Source organism: Oncorhynchus kisutch, linkage group LG21 (genome assembly GCF_002021735.2).
Source record: "Oncorhynchus kisutch isolate 150728-3 linkage group LG21, Okis_V2, whole genome shotgun sequence".
NCBI lineage: Eukaryota > Metazoa > Chordata > Actinopteri > Salmoniformes > Salmonidae > Oncorhynchus > Oncorhynchus kisutch.
The window spans coordinates 33,292,599-33,311,474 of NC_034194.2; positions in this window are offsets into that span (position 1 = coordinate 33,292,599).

Genomic DNA, 18,876 nt, shown 5'->3' on the forward strand with positions numbered 1-18,876 from the left:
ATCAGAAGTCTCTCTCTCTCTCTCTCTCTCTCTCTCTCTCTCTGTCATGTGGAAGGAAGATGGTGCTGGGGGATCAGAGTAGCACATCAGAAGTCTCTCTCTCTCCTTGTCTCTCTCTCTCTCATGTGGAAGGAAGATGGTGCTGGGGGATCAGAGTAGCACATCAGAAGTCTCTCTCTCTCTCTCTCTCTCTCTCTCTCTCTCTCTCTCTCTTTGTCTCTCTCTCTCTCTCTCTCTCTCTCTCTCATTCTCTCATTCTCTCTCATGTGGAAGGAAGGTGGTGCTGGGGATCAGAGTAGCACATCAGAAGTCTCTCTCTCTCGTTCTCTCTCCTGTGGAAGGGAGGTGGTGCTTGGGAATCAGAGCAGAGGGTGATCAATATGAGTGAGGGGATCCATGTATGCCCATGTGAGCGTGTGTGTACTTCTGTGTTTGTGTGTGTGTGCCTGCCTGCATAAGTGCGTGTGTATGTGTGTGTGCGTCTGCCTGGATGTGTGGTTGTGTGTGTGCATGAGCGTTTGTGTGTGTGTATGTGTGTGAAGCCTGAGAGGTTATCAGGTGTACCCTGAGTCCCAGGCCAGCAGAGAGCAGAACAGGCAGTAGAGCAGCAGGCTAGAACCGCAGCCAGAAAGCCAATGACCTAGAGAGAGGACATCTCTGCCTGGCACATACCCCAATAAAGAAAAAGTTCTATGGCCAAAAAATACATACGAACCGAAACAACTGCCCATACCCCCCCCACCCACCCACCTGCCCATACCTCCCCACCACCCAACTGCCCATACCCCCCACCACCCATCTGTCCATACCTCCCCACCACCCATCTGCCCATACCCCCCCACCCACCCATCTGCCCATACCTCCCCACTCACCCATCTGCCCATACCTCCCCACCACCCAACTGCCCATACCTCCCCACTCACCCAACTGCCCATACCTCCCCACTCACCCAACTGCCCATACCTCCCCACTCACCCATCTGCCCATACCTCCCCACCACCCAACTGCCCATACCTCCACACTCACCCAACTGCCCATACCTCCCCACTCACCCAACTGCCCATACCTCCCTACCACCCAACTGCCCATACCTCCCCCATCACCCAACTGCCCATACCTCCCCACCTCACCACCACCCAACTGCCCATACCTCCCCACCTCACCACCACCCAACTGCCCATACCTCCACTACCACCCAACTGCCCATACCTCCCCACCTCATCACCACCCAACTGCCCATACCTCCCAACCTCACCCCCACCCAACTGCTATACCTCCACACCTCATCACCACCCAACTGCCCATACCTCCCCACTCACCCCACTCACCCAACTGCCCATACCCCCCCACCACCCAACTGCCCTTACCTCCCCACTCACCCAACTGCCCATACCTCCCCACCACCCAACTGCCCATACCTCCCCACTCACCCAACTGCCCATACCTCCCCACCACCCACCTGCCCATACCTCCCCACTCACCCAACTGCCCATACCTCCCCACCACCCAACTGCCCATAACTCCCCACCACCCAACTGCCCATACCTCCCCCACCACCCAACTGCCCATACCTCCCTACCACTCAACTGCCCATACCTCCCCCACCACCCAACTGCCCATACCTCCCCACCTCACCACCACCCAACTGCCCATACCTCCACTACCACCCAACTGCCCATACCTCCCCACCTCATCACCACCCAACTGCCCATACCTCCCAACCTCACCACCACCCAACTGCTATACCTCCACACCTCATCACCACCCAACTGCCCATACCTCCCCACCTCACCACCACCCAACTGCCCATACCTCCACTACCACCCAACTGCCCATACCTCCCTACCACCCAACTGCCCATACCTCCCTACCACCCAACTGCCCATACCTCCCTACCACCCAACTGCCCATACCTCCCTACCACCCAACTGCCCATACCTCCACTACCACCCAACTGCCCATACCTCCCCACCTCACCATCACCCAACTGCCCATACCTCCACTACCACCCAACTGCCCATACCTCCCCACCTCATCACCACCCAACTGCCCATACCTCCCAACCTCACCACCACCCAACTGCTATACCTCCACACCTCATCACCACCCAACTGCCCATACCTCCCCACCTCACCACCACCCAACTGCCCATACCTCCACTACCACACAACTGCCCATACCTCCCTACCACCCAACTGCCCATACCTCCCTACCACCCAACTGCCCATACCTCCCTACCACCCAACTGCCCATACCTCCCTACCACCCAACTGCCCATACCTCCACTACCACCCAACTGCCCATACCTCCCCACCTCACCATCACCCAACTGCCCATACCTCCCCACCTCACCACCACCCAACTGCCCATACCTCCCCACCTCACCACCACCCAACTGCCCATACCTCCCTACCACCCAACTGCCCATACCTCCACTACCACCCAACTGCCCATAACTCCCCACCTCATCACCACCCAACTGCCCATACCTCACCATCACCCAACTGCCCATACCTCCCCACCTCACCACCACCCAACTGCCAATACCTCCCCACCTCACCACCACCCAACTGCCCATACCTCCCTACCACCCAACTGCCCATACCTCCACTACCACCCAACTGCCCATAACTCCACACCTCATCACCACCCAACTGCCCATACCTCCCCACTCACCCAACTGCCCATACCTCCCCACTCACCCCACTCACCCAACTGCCCATACCCCCCCACCACCCAACTGCCCTTACCTCCCCACTCACCCAACTGCCCATACCTCCCCACCACCCAACTGCCCATACCTCCCCACTCACCCAACTGCCCATACCTCCCCACCACCCAATTGCCCATACCTCCCCACTCACCCAACTGCCCATACCTCCCCCACCACCCACCACCCAACTGCCCATACCTCCCCACTCACCCAACTGCCCATACCTCCCCACCACCCAACTGCCCATACCTCCCCACCACCCAACTGCCCATACCTCCCCCACCACCCAACTGCCCATACCTCCCCACCACCCAACTGCCCGTACCCCACCACCCAACTGCCCATACCACCCCACCACCCAACTGCCCATACATCCCCCACCACCCAACTGCCCATACCTCCCCACCTGCAACCACCCAACTGCCCGTACCCCACCCCAACCACCCAACTGCCCATACCCCACCACCCAACTGCCCATACCACCCCACCACCCAACTGCCCAACATCCCCCCTCACCCAACTGCCCATACCCCCCCTCCACCCACACCCCCCCTCCACCCAACTGCCCATACCCAACCCCCACCAACCAACTGCCCATACCCAACTGCCCATACCCCACCCCCCACCCAACTGTCCACACCCCCCCACCCCTCACCCAACTGCCCATACCCCCACCACCCAACTGTCCACACCCCCCACCCCTCACCCAACTGCCCATACCCCACCCCCCCACCCAACTGCCCCTACCCCACCCCCCACCCAACTGCCCATACCCCCACCACCCAATTGGCCATACCCCCCACCCAACTGCCCATACCCCCCCACCACCCAATTGCCCATACCCCCCACCCAACTGCCCATACCCCCCCACCACCCAATTGCCCATACTCCCCACCCAATTGCCCATACCCCCCACCCAACTGCCCATACCCCCTTGTCAGAAATTCAGAAATGAATGTATAGACACATCATTGTGTTGCACGTTTCTGTTCTAGGCACACGCATACATGCACACACACGGCTCAGAATGCGACACATTGATCCTCATTTGACATCTCTATTTTGAACAAGTTTTGAAGGGTAAAGTTTCAGCAACTGAGAGACTGACCCTTTTTTGCGGCCCTTTACCTCGGCAGCCCTCCTGACCCCCAGGGACAGAGGGCTTGGTATGAACGCTCCGGCATCTGATGCCTGCTGGGAAGGTAAGGAGTCTTCATTTTATCTCTTCCAGAAAATGCATCAGGAGCAGCCCTCATCACTTTTATAGCTAAAGTCTCCCTCCAGTGTCTGTCTCACCGTCTCAGGATTCACAAATAAAACAAGAGCCTCCGTGAGGGAGGGAGGGAGGGAGAGGATAAAAATGGAAGGAGAGAAGAGTAGGCCAGAAGAGGAGGCCATTAGAGGCTTCAGAGAGAGAGACAGAGAGAGAGAGAGAGAGAGTAAGATGTTTAAAGCCAGCTGGAGTGTGGAGCGCTTATGTAGCCTGACCTTGGAGGTATGCTGGGACTGAGAGACACCTTTATCGGTGTCACTGTCCCCAGGAGGGACGGGGGACAAAGTGGGGGGTGGAGGGGGTGGGGAAGGGTGTCCCTATAGAGTCACTGGGATAGTGCCAGCTCCACCACAAGGACAGCAGTATCCATCCCCCCACTGCCCACATGACTGATAAGCAGGGCGGTACATTGACTTTGCTGTGAGCTCAAATGTTTGTGACCCTAGTCATGATAAAAGGATATCTGTTTTTGACAGTTATCATAAACACAATACTTACACAGGCACTGGAATTGTTTATTATGCAGCCATTAGGTAATCTGTGGAAGATATTAACATCTATACATCTGGTATATGCAGTATAGCTTTGTTACCTTGGAAACTGACCATTCAGTATGTTGTGTAATACAGCACATGCAGGTATGGTGATAGAGGCACTGCTTCCAAATGAGGTCACTATTGATCATCTGAGATCTCCCTCACTTCCCCTTGACATCTCACACTTGCCCCTCTCTCTCTCCCCCCCCTGCCTCTCTCTCTCTCCCTCCCTGCCTCTCTCTCTCTCCCTCCTTGCCTCTCTCTCTCTACCTCCCTGCCTCTCTCTCTCCCTCCCTGCCTCTCTCTCTCTCCCTCCCTGCCTCTCTCTCTCTCCCTCCCTGCCTCTCTCTCTCTCCCTCCCTACCTCCCACATTTAAGAACAAAAAACATCTTCAGAAAATGTCTTAATTTAAAACTCCTTGTATTGTTCTCCTAACGTTCAATAAAATATTGTGCACAGCATCTATAACAACCACCATAAACATTCCCCAAAAGTTGTCATTATGTTTCCAGGTAATGTAACAGATTCTACCAGTAATGATTTAAGAACATACTGCCGCTACAAAATGTGAGAGGAATAGAAAATGGTTCTGAGAAAACATTACTGGAACGTTCTGGTAATGTTAATGTTATTAAAAACACCCATAACAACAAGCAGGGAATATTCCCACAATGCTCAAAGAAAGTTATAGTGTGGCATTATGACATGGTTTTTCCAGTAACGTTTCATTAACATCATTCAGCAATCATGTCTGGATTCAATTAAAGGGGTTCTGAGAAAACATTACTGTAACGTTCCGCTAACATTAAAAACGTGTTAGGGCTAGGGTCCTTTTTTCAGAATTTCCACTTGACTGACGTGCCCAAAGTAAACTGCCTGTTACTCAGGCCCAGAAGCCAGGATATGCATAGAATTGGTACCATTGGATAGATAACACTTTTTTGTTTGTAGGAATGTTAAAATAATATATGAGACTGAAACACAATTCATATGGTAGCCCCCAAAAAAAGCCCTACTAGATGTCAACAGTCTTTCTTTCTTTTTTTTAACCTTTATTTAACCAGGCAAGTCAGTTAAGAACAAATTCTTATTTTCAATGAGGGCCTAGGAACAGTGGGTTAACTGCCTGTTCAGGGGCAGAACGACAGATTTGTACCTTGTCAGCTTGGGGGTTTGAACTTACAACCTTCCGGTTACTAGTCCAATGCTCTAACCACTAGGCTACCATGCCGCCCCAAGGTTTCGGGCTTGTTTCTTCCAAAACGAGGAAGAATTTTGAGATTTGTTACAAGGAGTCACAGTTGAAAATCAGTCTGTGGGCGCCCGACGAGGACTGATTCCAATAAAAAAGGACTGTTCAATAAAAAAGGAATTCCAAGTGCGCGAGGAGGAATTTGACTTTTTTATTGAACATACTTCTTTCCGTATGAAAAATTATAGTTTAGTTACATTTTAGGGTACCTGAGGATTATATAGAAACGTAGTTTGACTTGTTTTATCAAAGTTTAGCTGTAGCTTTTTGGAGTCCCTTGTCTGCATGTTGAACGAGTGGATTACTGAAATCGATTGCTCCAACTAAAGGATATAAAGAAGGATTTTATCTACCAAAACAACCATGCATGTTGTCGCTGGGACCCTTGGGATTGCAAACAGGAAGATTTTCAAAAAGTATGTGATTATTTCATTGCTATTTGTGATTTTATGAAGCCTATGCTGGTTGAATAATATGTTTATGCGGGGTGCCATCCTCAAACAATCACATGGTCTGCTTTCGCTGTAAAGTCTATTGTAAATTGGACAATGCAGTTAGATTAACAAGATATAAGATACTTGTATGTTCATAAATGTTTAATATTACGATTATTTTTTTGAATTGCTTGCCCTCCAATTTCACTGGATGTTGTCGACAGGTGTCCCGCTGACGGGACGCCTAGCCCAAAATGGGGATGTCATCTGAGACACCTACCCAGGTATACAATCTTCAAATCAAATTTGATTTGTCACATGCGCCCTTAACCAACAATGCAGTTTTAAGAAAATACCAAAACAAAGTAAGAGATAAGCATAACAAATAATTAGACAACACAGTAAATAACAATAGCGGGGCTATATACAGGTGGTACTGGTACAGAGTCAATGTGTCAATGTGCGATGGCACCGGTGTCGAGGTAATTATGTACATGTGGGTAGAGCCTCTTAAAGCTAGGGTGCAGAATTTTCACTTTTGGATAAATAGCGTGCCCAATTTCAACTTCCTGCTACTCATGCCAAGAATATAAGATATGCATATTATTCATAGATTTGGATAGAAAACACTTTGAAGTTTCTAAAACTGTTTGAATCATGTCTGTGAGTATAACAGAATGTATGTAGCAGGCAAAACCCCGAGGACTAACTGTTCAGAATTGTTTCTTTTTTTTCTCCCATCTCTCTTCCCTATATTGTCTTTGCCATTGGAAATTTTGTAGAAATATACTTTCAGTTCCTACATCTTCCACACTATATCGCCAGTGTTTGGAATATGGCTGAGGTTATTTCTTTGTCTTAGCAGGAAGTAGGCCAACTCGGAACGGGGGACCCTTTTGTGAGTTGCACAAGACGTGAGGAGCAGAGTTGGTATCTTTTCGTTCATGTATTGAATACAGATTGCCCCGTCTACAATTTGATCGATTATTAACGTTTAAAAATACCTAACGTTGTATTACAAAAGTAGTTTGAAATATTTTGGCAAAGTTTATAGGCAACTTTTGAAATATTTTGTGGGGTTTTCTAAGCTGTTTTTTTATGGATCAAACAGGCTTTATAAATAGACATTTTTGATATATATGGACGGGATTAATCGTACAAAAGGACAAATTGTGATGTTTATGGGACATATTGGAGTGCCAACAAAAGAAGCTCTTCAAAGGTAATGCACATTTTATATTTTAGTTCAGCGTTTTGTGTATCGCCTGCTATGCTAGCTCTTTTGTTTACTACTGGTGAAGATGGGTGCATGCTATCAGATAATAGCTTCTTATGCTTTCGCCGAAAAGCATTTTTAAAATCTGACATGTTGGCTGGATTCACAACGAGTGTAGCTTTAATTGAGTATCGGTCATGTGTGATTTAATGAAATTTTGAATTTTATAGCATTTTATTTGAATCTGGCGCTCTGCATTTCCCCTGGCAATTGGCCAGTTGAGACGCTAGCATCTCCCTATCCTCAAGAGCTCCCCGACCAGCTGTTAGAAGCCCGTTAGTGCCACTCCCCATAATCGAAATGCCATTTGAGAGGATAGCGATGGTTATAGTGGGCCCCCTACCCAAATCCGCCACAGGGCACCAATACATTCTGGTCATTGTAGATTATGCCACTCGCCACCCAGAAGCCATTCCCCTTGGACGTTGGCTTACAAAAATATCACCAAGGAATTAGTGCTCCTGTTCCCCAGGGTAGGGGTTCCAAAGGAAATCCTTACTGACCAGGGGGCCCCCTTTATGTCCCGCCTTATGGCGGACCTTTGTAAATTGTGGCAGGTGTAACAGTTGAGGACATTGGTTTACCATCCTCAGATGGACGGGCTGGTTGAGAGATTCAACCGCACCCTGAAGTCAATGCTCAGGAAGGAAATCGATAAGGATGGGAAAAACTGGGATTGCATATTGACAAGCGCAAGAGCACCAGCGGAGCACTTATAACCGGCAGGCTACCCTGAGGGAATTTCAACCGGGAGATAAGGTGTTAGTGCTGGTCCCCACGATAGAGTGCAAACTACTAGCCACATGGAAAAGACCATATGAAGTACTGGAGAGAATAGGAGAAGTTAATTATCAGATCCGACAGCCTGGTTGATGGCCCCTGGAACAGATCTATCACATAAACCTGTTAAAAGCATGGAGAGAGAGAGAAACACTAATGGTCACGTACCTCACACACACTCAGGAGATAGCCCAAGTAAATATTTCACCTACTATGTTCCCAGCACAAGTACAGGAAGTAAAGATACTGATCCAGAAAAACAGAGATGTGTTTAAAGAGGAACCCGGCCGGACTGAGGTTACGGCTCATGATATCGTTTCCCTACCAGGGAGAAAAGTGAGCATGATGCCATATCGGGTACCTGAGGCTCGACAGGCCGCGATTAGAGCAGAGACTGAGAAAATGTTGACAGCTGGAGTGGTCGAAGAGTCACATAGTGAGTGGTCTAGCCAATTGTGATGGTCTCAAAGCCCAATGGGTCTTTGCGGTTCTGTAACAACTTTCGTAAGTTAAATGAAATCTCCAAGTTTGATGCCTACCCCATGCCCCGAGTAGATGAACTGCTGGAGAAAATTGGTAAAGCTCTGTACATTACGACCCTGGACCTAACCAAAGGTTACTGGCAAATTCCTCTGACCCCCAGAGCCAAAGAAAAGACAGCCTTTGCAACCCCTGATGGTTTGATTCAATACACCGTCATGCCATTCGGCTAACACGGGGCCCCAGCCACCTTTCAACGGCTAATGGACAAGGTCCAAAAACGGACCAAGTTCATCCCAAGTTATGCCATATTGGCCGCCCCACTCACCGACATGACTAGAGCCAGAGGGCCAAACATGGTCAAATGGGATGAAAGGGCCACCAAAGCATTTAGAACATTACAGGAGGCTCTCTGCTGTAATCCAGTGCTGGTGGTACCAGACTTTACAGGAGGCTCTCTGCTGTAATCCAGTGCTGGTGGTACCAGACTTTACAGGAGGCTCTCTGCTGTAATCCAGTGCTGGTGGTACCAGACTTTACAGGAGGCTCTCTGCTGTAATCCAGTGCTGGTGGTACCAGACTTTACAGGAGGCTCTCTGCTGTAATCCAGTGCTGGTGGTACCAGACTTTGAGAGAGAGTTCGTGGTTCAGACGGATGCCTCAGAGGTCAGCTTGGGAGCAGTGCTTTTAAGCAGGAAGCTGGAACTACAGGAGGCCAACTACTCAGTTGCTGAGAAAAATGCGCTGGGAGTCAAGTGGGCTCTAGAAAGCCTAAAATACTACTTGCTAGGGCGCCACTTCCCCCTAATCAGTCACCTGGATGCATAGGGCTAAAGAAAAGAATGCTCGGGTGATGCGGTGGTTTTTGAGTCTGCAACCGTTTCACTTTGACTTAAAACACAGAGCAGGGAAGGTAATGGGAAATGTGGATCGGTTATCCTGCATGCACGCATATTTTGCTGCGGTAGCCCGACCTAGGGGTTCGGATCTAGGGAGGGAGATATGTGGCACAACTAATAATCGGGCTCTGGCCTCACTAAAATGGCCACCCCGATCAGATCTACAGATCACAAAACAAACACAAAGGTACTGTCCTGTTCGAAAGTACTCTCATTCTGGGGTGATTTTGGTGACGGTTTCCCACTTAATTTGTGACAAATTCTCCTAATCCTGAAGAGGTTTGTCACAGGGCACAAATCCACCGTCGCTGGACCAAACAGGACTGGCAAAAAGTGCTCTTCACTGATGAGTTGCAGTTTTGTCTCACCAGGGGTGATGGTCGGATTCGTGTTGTCGTCAAAGAAATGAGCGTTACACCGAGGCCTGTATTCTGGAGCGGGATCGATTTGGAGGTGGGGGGTCCGTCATGGTCTTTGGCAGTGTGTCACAACATCATCGGACTGAGCTTATTGTCATTGCAGGCAATCTCAACGCTGTGCGTTACAGGGAAGACATATTCCTCATGTGGTACCCTTCCTGCACGCTCATCCTGGCATGACCCTCCAGCATGACAATTCCACCAGCCATACTGCTCGTTCTGTGCCTGATTTCCTGCAAGACAGGAATGTCAGTGTTCTGCCATGGCCAGCGAAGAGCCCGGATCTCAATCCCATTGAGCACGTCTGGGACCTGTTGGATTGGAGGGTGAGGGCTAGGGCCATTCCCCCCAGAAATGTCTGGGAACTTGCAGGTGCCTTGGTGGAAGAGTGAGCACGAAATGGCAAATCTGGTGCCGTCCATGAGGAGGAGATGCACTGCAGAACTTAATGCAGCTGGTGGCCACACCAGATACTGACTGTTACTTTTGATGTTGACCCCCCCCCCCCCCCCTTTGTTCAGGGACACATTATTCAATATCTGTTAGTCACATGCCTGTGGAACTTGTTGAATTTATGTCTCAGTTGTTGAATCTTGTTATGTTTATACAAATATTTACACATGTTAAGTTTGCTTAAAATCAACGCAGTTGACGGACAGGACGTTTCTTTTTTTACTGAGTTCATGTGTATTGATAAAAACAAACAGCCCAGCAAACCGGAAACATTCTCAGTAGGTTCTAGGTAAGGTTTGAGCTAAATTTAGAATGTTAACGTCCCAAAAACATTCAAACAGGGTTTTTGATCACCAAATATATATCCCCTAACATTCAAAAAAATTATGTTTACATCTTCTCAAAAAACTAGCACAGAACATACCCCTAAGGTTCCCATTAGGTTGCCAGGGAATGGAATAACACGTTTCCAGTAATGTTCTTAGAACATATTGCCGTGTTTTCGTGTTATGACAACATTTGCCACCAACCTAAACAAATGTTTTGGGAACTTTCACAGAACCAATTTTGGTGTGCTGGGTTGACATTACAATATTATCCTTCCCATTCCTCCTCCCAGAGAAAGGCAGTTGTTTTAATTTCTGATTGGAGAATCCACATTCTCAATTTAGTATCTGTGATTTGGTTATTAAGATCTACCAGACGACAGTCTTTCTGAGTTATAGTTAAAGAAGCAGATAGTAGGAGGACTTCTCCTCTGCCGCTCTATCTAGCACAATTATCTAGGCTCTCTTTTCCGTCAAAATTCTATATAGATCTCTACATCCCTAATCTGTTCTCTAACCCAGTCTACATCTATGCTCACTCCTTTTTAATATCACTCTTTGGTTCTCTCTCTATTAAAGCCGTTGTTGAATTGTGGTGAGATTGAGAGGAAATGGGAAGAGAGAGAGAGCCTAAAAACCTGTGGGCGAGTGCGGTTGGACCAGACTACAGTCTTTCTGAGTTATAGTTAAAGATACAGATAGCCTACTGGTGTTCTCTGTACCATCCATAGCCAGCAGGCAGGCCTACTGGTGTTCTCTGTACCGCCCATAGCCAGCAGGCAGGTCTACTGGTGTTCTCTGTACCATCCATATCCAGCAGGCAGGCCTACTGGTGTTCTCTGTACCGTCCATAGCCAGCAGGCAGGCCTACTGGTGTTCTCTGTACCGCCCATAGCCAGCAGGCAGGCCTACTGGTGTTCTCTGTACCGTCCATAGCCAGCAGGCAGGCCTACTGGTGTTCTCTGTACCATCCATACCCAGCAGGCAGTCCTACTGGTGTTCTCTGTACCGCCCATAGCCAGCAGGCAGGCCTACTGGTGTTCTCTGTACCGCCCATAGCCAGCAGGCAGGCCTACTGATGTTCTCTGTACCGTCCATAGCCAGCAGGCAGGCCTACTGGTGTTCTCTGTACCGTCCATAGCCAATTCACATCCAATCCATCCAACAAGTAAGAGTTAATGACAGTAGGCCTACAGTTGAGGTTAGAAGCTTTACATGTTGCAATGTCATAGGTCTACATTATTTTGGATTTGTGTGCCCATGAGAACTGTTTTCACGGTGAAACATCATAACATGTTACGTAGGTATAGTATATATACCACATACACTGAATTTCCTGAGATCTCCCAGATCCAGGATTCCTACAGGGTTTAACTTCAATATTCTAATTCAATTGTTAAGTGCTTAATAATGACAACTAAAACTGTCATGAATGTCATTAATGTAAGGAAAGGAAGGTAGTGTTTTATGTCACACGATCTGTGAAGACTCCAAGCATTAACTCATGAATTATGGACCACTCATGGACTAGGGTGTAAAACATGTATTATATTGCCTGTAGGCTACCTATTATTCGTGTGTTCATGTGACCAGAATTGCCTCGGCTGAGAGCGTAGGCTACTGGCAGTGGTGTCGGGTTAGTGGAAGGTAAATACAAGTAAACACCGTTTGCCCACCTTTTTCAGAAAACGTTTCCGCCCCATTTCAAGTGTCCTGACTTTTCAGCCAACGAAAAAGGTCCATTTGTCAGCAAGACACATGTATGTAGGCATGTAATGTAATGTAGGCATAATTAATGTAGGCCTAATCACACTTTGTCTGTTTCCGTTCATCAAATGGTGCGAGTACATGCAGTTTTGATGTCTGTTTCCGTTCATCAAATGGTGCGAGTACATGCAGTTTTGATGTCTGTTTCCGTTCATCAAATGGTGCGAGTACATGCAATTTTGATTTTGGAATTATTTTGGAGTGGATGAACATGCACAGGTAGCCTACTTTTTGAAGTGATTTGTTTGAGAATCTGATTCAAATATCATGACTGGTTGTGTTCATGCCACATTAAAAGGTAATGTTTCTCTGCCTCTAACCCTATTACAGGGGCTGAGTCACTGGCTTGCTGGGGCTCTCTCATGCCGTCCCTGGAGGGGGTGCGTCACCTGAGTGGGTTGATTCACTGTTGTGGTCATCCTGTCTGGGTTGGCGCCCCCCCCCTTGGGTTGTGCCGTGGCGGAGATCTTTGTGGGCTATACTCAGCCTTGTCTCAGGATGGTAAGTTGGTGGTTGAAGATATCCCTCTAGTGGTGTGGGGGCTGTGCTTTGGCAAAGTGGGTGGGGTTATATCCTTCCTGTTTGGCCCTGTCCGGGGGTGTCCTCGGATGGGGCCACAGTGTCTCCTGACCCCTCCTGTCTCAGCCTCCAGTATTTATGCTGCAGTAGTTTATGTGTCGGGGGGCTGGGGTCAGTTTGTTATATCTGGAGTACTTCTCCTGTCCTATTCGGTGTCCTGTGTGAATCTAAGTGTGCGTTCTCTAATTCTCTCCTTCTCTCTTTCTTTCTCTCTCTCGGAGGACCTGAGCCCTAGGACCACGCCCCAGGACTACCTGACATGATGACTCCTTGCTGTCCCCAGTCCACCTGGCCATGCTGCTGCTCCAGTTTCAACTTCCACCTGACTGTGCTGCTGCTCTAGTTTCAACTGTTCTGCCTTATTATTATTCGACCATGCTGGTCATTTATGAACATTTGAACATCTTGGCCATGTTCTGTTATAATCTCCACCCGGCACAGCCAGAAGAGGACTGGCCACCCCACATAGCCTGGTTCCTCTCTAGGTTTCTTCCTAGGTATTGGCCTTTCTAGGGAGTTTTTCCTAGCCACCGTGCTTCTACACTTGCATTGCTTGCTGTTTGGGGTTTTAGGCTGGGTTTCTGTACAGCACTTTGAGATATCAGCTGATGTACGAAGGGCTATATAAATCAATTTGATTTGATTTGATTTGATTTGATTTAATACATTTGTACCATTTAAAAATGTCTTTATTATTAGGCAACGTTATGGTGTAATTCACACACACACAAACACATACAAGAACGCACACAGACACACACACACACACACACACACACACACACACACACACACACACACACACACACACACACACACACACACACACACACACACACACACACACACACACACACACACACACACACACACACACACTCTTTAGCCTTTGTGCTTGTGTGTATGTTTTTAGACAAGGCCTCATCTCTTTTAATCTCCAGGTCAGCTCTTTTCATTCATGACTAAAGTGGAAGAGAGAGAGAGAGAGAGAGAGAGCTGTGTCTGTGATGTGTATCTATTGACGCTGGCTTCTGTCTGGGGCTTGTCCTTAACAACAGATAGACATAGCAGAGCAGAGCGCCGATGCTGTAGGTTCTTCTCACAGCCTGGAGACTCCTTTAACTAGGTCACACCGCCATAGCCTACAAACCAACCTCATCAGGATACAAGAGCTCCTCTCTTTCTCTCTGTCTCTCTTTCCTCTTCTCTCTTTCTACCTCCCTCTCTTTCCCTGTCCTGAGCTCACTCATGACTGATTGCTGGAAATGGATAAAGGAATGCAGAATGACGCTTGTTTGTGTGTTTGTGAAGGGATGGAGGGAGGGAGAGATAGAGGAGGGGAGGAGGGACGGTTGTTAGGAGACCACCTCCGTGGCTAATTTTGGAGCTGGCTACACGGTAGGATTGACTGCTGCTCTGAAAACAGAGCACCGAGGCAGCGGGGAGGTTGTGCAGAATTTCTCATCTCTAATGCATCTCTCTCTTTCATTCGCCTCTCTCTGTCTGTCTCTGTCTGTCTGTCTTTGTCTCTCTCGCTCTCTCTCTCGGTCTCTTTCTCACTATCTCTCCCTCTCTGTCTCTTTCTCTCTCTGTCTCCCTCTCTTTCTTTCTCTTTCTCTCTTTCACTCACACAAACAAAAATGTCTTTCTTTCTGTCTCCCTACCTACCTCTTTCTTTCTGTCTCCCTACCTACCTCTTTCTTTCTGTCTCCCTACCTACCTCTTTCTTTCTGTCTCCCTACCTACCTCTTTCTTTCTGTCTCCCTACCTACCTCTTTCTTTCTGTCTCCCTACCTACCTCTTTCTTTCTGTCTCCCTACCTACCTCTTTCCCTGTCTCCTTTTCTTTCTCTTTCTCCTCCTCTGCCTCTCTTCATGAGACCTTTGGTAGTGGGAGACTGGAGAGCTGCAGACAGGGGAGCTGAGCCTCAACACAACCATATACACACAACTCCTCCTATCCTCCACTCATCTGTTTGTCTCTCTGCTCATCTGTCTGACTTCAGTCTGTCTGTCTGTCTGTCAGTCAGTCATGGTATGAATCCCCACGTGGCAGACAGACAGACAGACAGACAGACAGACAGACAGACAGACAGACAGACAGACTGTCTGTCACGTGGGGATTCATACCATGACTGACTTCAGTCTGTCTGTCTGTCTGCCTGCCACGTGGGGATTCATACCATGACAGACAGACTGTCTGTCTGTCATGGTATGAATCCCCACGTGGCTGGCAGGTAGGCAGACAGACAGACAGACAGACAGACAGACAGACAGACAGACAGACAGACAGACAGACAGACAGACAGACAGACAGACAGACAGACAGACAGACAGACAGACAGACAGACAGACAGACAGACAGAAGCAGCATGTGTTTCAGACATAAGGAAGTGGATGGCTGCAAACTTTATTCTTTTAAACTCGGCCAAAACAGAGATGCTTGTTCTAGGTCCCAAGAAACAAAGATGTCTTCTGTTGAATCTGACAATTAATCTTGATGGTTGTACAGTCGTCTCAAAAACACTGTGAAGGACCTCGGCGTTACTCTGGACCCTGATCTCTCTTTTGAGGAACATATCAAGACCATTTCAAGGACAGCTTTTTTCCATCTACGTAACGTTTCAAAAATCAGAAACTTTCTGTCCAAAAATTATGCAGAAACATTAATCCATGCTTTTGTCACATCTAGGTTAGACTACTGCAATGCTCTACTTTCCGGCTACCCGGATAAGACACTAAATAAACTTCAGTTAGTGCTAAATACGGCTGCTTGAATCCTGACTAGAAACAACAAATTTGATCATATTACTCCAGTGCTAGCCTCCCTACACTGACTTCCTGTCAAGGCAAGGGCTGATTTCAAGGTTTTACTGCTAACCCACAAAGCATTACATGGGCTTGCTCCTACCTATCTCTCTGATTTGGTCCTGAAGTACATACCTACACGTACGCTACGGTCACAAGACGCAGGCCTCCTAATTGTCCCTAGAATTTCTAAGCAAACAGCTGGAGGCAGGGCTTTCTCCTATAGAGCTCCATTTTTCATGGAATGGTCTGCCTACCCATGTAAGAGACGCAAACTCGGCCTCAACCTTTAAGTCTTTACTGAAGACTCATCTCTTCAGTGGGTCATATGATTGAGTGTAGTCTGGCCCAGGAGTGGGAAGGTGAACGGAAAGGCTCTGGAGCATCGAACCGCCCTTGCTGTCTCTGCCTGGCCGGTTCCCCTCTTTCCACTGGGATTCTCTGCCTCTAACCCTATTACAGGGGCTGAGTCACTGGCTGACTGGGGCTCTTTCATACCATCCCTAGAAGGGGTGCGTCACTTGAGTGGGTTGAGTCACTGATGTGATCTTCCTGTCTGGGTTGGCGCCCCCCCTTGGGTTGTGCCGTGGCGGAGATCTTTGTGGGCTACACTCGGCCTTGTCTCAGGATGGTAAGTTGGTGGTTGAAGATATCCCTCTAGTGGTGTGGGGGCTGTGCTTTGGCAAAGTGGGTGGGGTTATATCCTTCATGTTTGGCCCTGTCCGGGGATGTACTCGGATGGGGCCACAGTGTCTCCTGACCCCTCCTGTCTCAGCCTCCAGTGTTTATGCTGCAGTAGTTTATGTGTCGGGGGGCTAGGGTCAGTTTGTTATATCTGGAGTAATTCTCCTGTCCTATTCGGTGTCCTGTGTGAATTGAAGTGTGCTCTCTCTAATTTTCTATTTCTCTCTTTCTTTCTCTCTCTCGGAGGACCTGAGCCCTAGGACCATGCCTCAGGACTACCTGACATGATGACTCCTTGCTGTCCCCAGTCCACCTGGCCGTGGTGCTGCTCCAGTTTCAACTGTTCTGCCTTATTATTATTGGACCATGCTGGTCATTTATGAACATTTGAACATCTTGGCCATGTTCTGTTATAATCTCCACCCGGCACAGCCAGAAGAGGACTGGCCACCCCACATAGCCTGGTTCCTCTCTAGGTTTCTTCCTAGGTTTTGGCCTTTCTAGGGAGTTTTTCCTAGCCACCGTGCTTCTACACCTGCATTGCTTGCTGTTTGGGGTTTTAGGCTGGGTTTCTGTACAGCACTTTGAGATATCAGCTGATGTACGAAGGGCTATATAAATACATTTGATTTGATTTGATTTGAACAGCACATCAGAAATCAGCTCAATGTAATTGAAGAATGCATAGACCAGAACCACTTCTGGGAAAATTGGAAAACACTAAACAAACAATAACTCAAAGAGTTATCTATCCAAAATGGAGATGTATGGGTAAAACACTTCTTCAATCTTTTTGGCTCTATAACAAAGAACAAACAGCAAAAACATACACATGATCAAATACATATCTTAGAATCAACTATTAAAGACTACCAGAACCCACTGGATTTTCCAATTACCTTGAATGAGCCACAGGACAAAATAAAAACCCTCCAACCCAAAAAGGCATGTGGTGTTGATGGTATCCTCAATTAAATGATCAAATATACAGACAACAAATTCCAGTTGTCTATACTAAAAATCTTTTACATCATCCTTAGCTCTGGCATCTTCCCGAATATTTGGAAACCAAGGACTGATCACCCCAATCCACAAAAGTGGAGACAAAGGTGACCCCAATAGCTACTGTGGGATATGCATCAACAGCAACCTTGGGAAAATCCCCCGCATTATCAGCAGACTCGTACATTTCCTCAGTGAAAACAATGTACTGAGCAAATGTCAAATTGGCTTTTTACCAAATTATCATATGACAGACCACGTATTCACACTGCACACCCTAATTGACAAACAAACAAACCAAAACAAAGGCAAAGTCTTCCCATGCTTTTTTGACATAAAAAGCCTTCAACTCAATTTGGCACGAGGGTCTGCTATACAAATGAATGAAAAGTGGTGTTGGGGGAAAAACACATACGACACTATAAAATCCATGTACACAAACAACAAGTGTGCTGTTAAAATAGGCAAAAAACACACATTTCTTCCCACAGGGCCGTGGGGTGAAACAGGGATGCAGCTTAAGCCCCACCCTCTTCAACATATAAATCAACGAACTGGCGAGGGCACTAGAAAAGTCTGCAGCACCAAGCTTCACACTGGGGGAGGCAGGGTTGCCTAGTGGTTAGAGCATTGGACTAGTAACCGAAAGGTTGCAAGTTCAAATCCCCGTGCTGACAAGGTACAAAATCTGTCGTTCTGCCCCTGAACAGGCAGTTAACCCACTGTTCCTAGGCCGTCATTGAAAATAAGAATTTGTTCTTAACTGACTTGCCTAGTAAAATAAAGGTAAAATAGAATGTCAACTGTTTTCTGGTGCTTCTGTCACCAACCAAGGACGACCTCCAGCAGCACTGTCACACCCTGACCTTAGAGAGCCTTTTTATTTCTCTATTTGTTTAGGTCAGCGTGTGATTTGGGTGGGTATTCTAGTTTGTCTATTTCTTTGTTGGTTCCCATAGTTTGTCTATTTCTTTGTATGGTTCCCAATCAGAAGCAGCTGTCTATCGTTGTCTCTGATTGGGGATCAAACTTAGGCAGCCCTTTTTCCCACCTTTAGTTGTGGGATCTTGTTTGTGTGTAGTTGCTTTCTGCACTGCCAATAGCTTTACATTCATTTTGCATTTTGTTGTTTTTTGGTGTCATTTACAATAAAAGTATACTGTACTTATACCACGCTGCACCTTGGTCTCCTTCT